This window comes from Mus caroli, chromosome 6, assembly GCF_900094665.2.
Source record: "Mus caroli chromosome 6, CAROLI_EIJ_v1.1, whole genome shotgun sequence".
In the NCBI taxonomy this organism is placed as follows: Eukaryota; Metazoa; Chordata; class Mammalia; order Rodentia; family Muridae; genus Mus; species Mus caroli.
The window spans coordinates 3,886,080-3,889,308 of record NC_034575.1 but is presented as its reverse complement, the minus strand read 5'-3'; the positions used below and the strand labels follow the sequence as shown (position 1 = coordinate 3,889,308).

At 45.2% G+C, this 3,229-nt stretch overlaps 1 pseudogene across 1 annotated transcript; it reads left to right on the top strand.

Annotated features, from left to right (window-relative positions):
• The first annotated feature begins 2,022 nt into the window (after positions 1–2,022).
• Positions 2,023–2,798, top strand: LOC110296297 (annotated as a pseudogene). The gene has a single exon (XR_002378169.1). The product of XR_002378169.1 is annotated as a 40S ribosomal protein S6 pseudogene (transcript).
• The last annotated feature ends 431 nt before the right edge of the window (positions 2,799–3,229 follow it).

Here is a 3,229-nt window from a genome sequence, read left to right as displayed (position 1 = left end):
ATTCAATTCCATCACCTGTTTGGTTGTGTTTTCCTGCAATTCTTTAAGGAATTTTTGTGTTTCCTCTTTAAGGTCTTCTACCTGTTTATCTGTGTTCTCCTGTATTTCTTTAAGTGAGTTATTAAAGTCCTTCTGATGTCCTCTACCATCATCATGAGATATGCTTTTAAATCCGGGTCTAGCTTTTAGGGTGTGTTGGGGTGCCCAGGACTAGGTGGGGTGGGAGTGCTGTGTTCTGATGATGGTGAGTGGTCTTGATTTCTGTTAGTAGGATTCTTACGTTTGCCTTTCGCCATCTGGTAATCTCTGAAGCTAGTTGTTATAGTTGTCTCTGGTTAGAGCTTGTTCCTCAGGTGACTCTGTTAGCCTCTATCAGCAGACCCGGGAGACTAACTCTCTCCTTAGTTTCAGTGGTCAGAATATTCTCTGCAGGCAAGCTCTCTTCTTGCAGGGAAGGTGCCCAGATATCTGGTGTTCGAACCTGCCTCCTGGCAGAAGTTGTTTTCCACTCACCAGAGGTCTTAAGATCCCGTTGAGGGTCCTGTAAGGATCTTGGGGGTGTCCGGACACTCTGAGCGCAAGGAACCCTCATGCTGGAGTGGACCGGAAGGGACTTGTGCCCCTGATCAGGCTGGGTTATCTGCTTCCCTAGTTAATGCAGTCTCAGGTCCAGTGGGATTGGATTGGAGCAGATTCTGTGTTCCACTCACCAGAGGTCTTAGGATCCCGTAGGGGGATCCTGTGTGGGTCCTTGCGGGTGTCTGGAGACTCTGTGGGCAAGGCACCCCGGTACTGGAGTGGACCAGAAGGGCCAGTTTTGGGTTTTCTTCATAGTATTGCCTCTTACTTAGTATCTCTGAATACATGCTGTTTATGTTTTTCACTTTTATTTTTTAGATGAATAACAAATGCAAGCCTAGTTTTATCAGAAATGGGGAGAATGGTGGTTAATCTCTTCTGTCAACTTACATAGATTTATAGTCCAGAACAAGACACACCCTGTGCTTATCTGGTTATTTTTCCAGAGACATTTACCGTAGGAAGGACGACCTCACCTAAATGTGGGTGGCATCATCACAGGTTGGGATCTCAAACTGCTTAAAAAGGGAAAAGAGAGAGATAGATAGATAGAGAGAGAGATAGAGAGAGAGAGAGAGACTAGAATTCATCTCTCTCTGCTTTATTACTGGACACAGTGACCAGCTCGAACATGCTCACATCCCCATACCTTTCCTACCATGATGAACTGACTGTACCCTCAAACTGTGAGCCAAAAATCTTCCTTATTTACTTACAATTCCAGGTTACAGTCTATCACTGAAGAGAAATTAAGGCAGGAACCTGATGCAGGCTACACTACATCCAGAGTCAAGGGCAAAGGTATGCCTTCAAAGTGAAGGTGAGGAAGCCTATCTCTTCTTAGTTAAGACCTGAATAGATGTATTAGAAGACTTAGAAGGCTTAACACCCAGGCTGGCCTCGAACTCCTGATCTTCCTGCCCTCCAAAAGGCCCAACAAGCAGCTGAAAGAGTTAGATGTAGATATTTAAACCCAACCAATGGACAGAAGCTGTTGACCCCTGTGGTTGAATTAGGGAAAACCTAGAAGACCGAATAGGAACAGCAGTGTCAACTGACCAGGACCCCCGAGATCTCTCAGACACTGAGCCACCAACCCAGGACAGCATACACCAACTGATATGAGGCCCCCAACACATATACAGCAGAGGGCTGCCTGTTCTGGGCTCTGTCAGAGAAGATGCACCTAACCCTCAAGAGATTTAAGGTCCCAGGGAGTGGAGAGGTTTGGTGGGGTGAGGGGTGGGGGTGGGGACATCTTCTTGGAGATGGGGGAGGGGAGGAGGAGGTATGGGATCTGGAACCATCAGAGTGGGCCAGGAGGGAGATAAAGTCTGTACTGTAAAAAAAAAAAAAAAAACTGCTTGTGGACGTTGTACATCGTGGTGCGCACTAGGCTCCGCACCACGATGTACAACGTCTCAAGCGCTCGGCTGTGTCAAGATGAAGCTGAACATCTCCTTCCCCGACACCGGCTGTCAGAAGCTCGTCGAGGTGGATGAGGAGCGTTAAGCTCTGCACCTTCTATGAGAAGCGCATGGCCACGGAAGTAGCTGCTGATGCTCTTGGTGAAGAGTGGAAGGGTTATGTGGTCCAGATCAGCGGTGGGAATGACAAGCAAGGTTTTCCCATGAAGCAAGGTGTTCTGACCCATGGCAGAGTGTGCCTGCTGCTGAGTAAGGGGCATTCCTGTTACAGACCAAGGAGAACAAGAGAGAGGAAGCGCAAGTCTGTTCACGGGTGCATTGTGGACGCTAATCTCAGTGTTCTCAACTTGGTTATTGTAAAGAAAGGAGAGAAGGATATTCCTGGACTGACAGACATTACTGTGCCTCGTCGGTTGGGACCTAAAAGAGCTAGTAGAATCCGAAAGCTTTTTAATCTCTCCAAAGAAGATGATGTCCGCCAGTATGTTGTCAGGAAGCCCTTAAACAAAGAAGGTAAGAAGCCCAGGACCAAAGCACCCAAGATTCAGCGTCTTGTTACTCCACGCGTCCTGCAACACAAACGCCGACGTATTGCTCTGAAGAAGCAACGCACTAAGAAGAACAAGGAGGAGGCTGCAGAATACGCTAAACTTTTGGCCAAGAGAATGAAGGAAGCCAAAGAAAAGCGCCAGGAACAGATTGCCAAGAGACGTAGGCTGTCCTCGCTGAGAGCTTCTACTTCTAAGTCTGAGTCCAGTCAAAAATGAGTCTTTGAGAGCAACAAATAAATAATGACCTTGAATCTTTAAAAATAAATAAATAAAAAAAGAAGGCTTAAGGCTTAATACCTTCAATTTATTTTCTATGAAACCTAGTGTTTTCTTCTATGTAATGCCATGCTATGTTGTAATGGGTCCATATTAAAGTAGCCACTTTATCTGCTCTTTCAGTTTTGCAGTGTTTAGATAGATTACATAAATGATTAAAACAATTATAATTGAAAAAATAAATAGCAGCTTGATGGATGTAGTACCGATGTAAATGATTGAGGGATAGATTTACTAAGCTTTTCTTAAAGGAACATTGCATCCAAAGTCCACAAATACCTCATTCATGTTGTATTTGTATGGTGTTGGAAAAGGCAAACCCTTTGCAGGCATAGCTAATCTTAATACAGTGATTCTGACATCTTCCTTGTAAAACTCAAACATGGTGAAATGCTG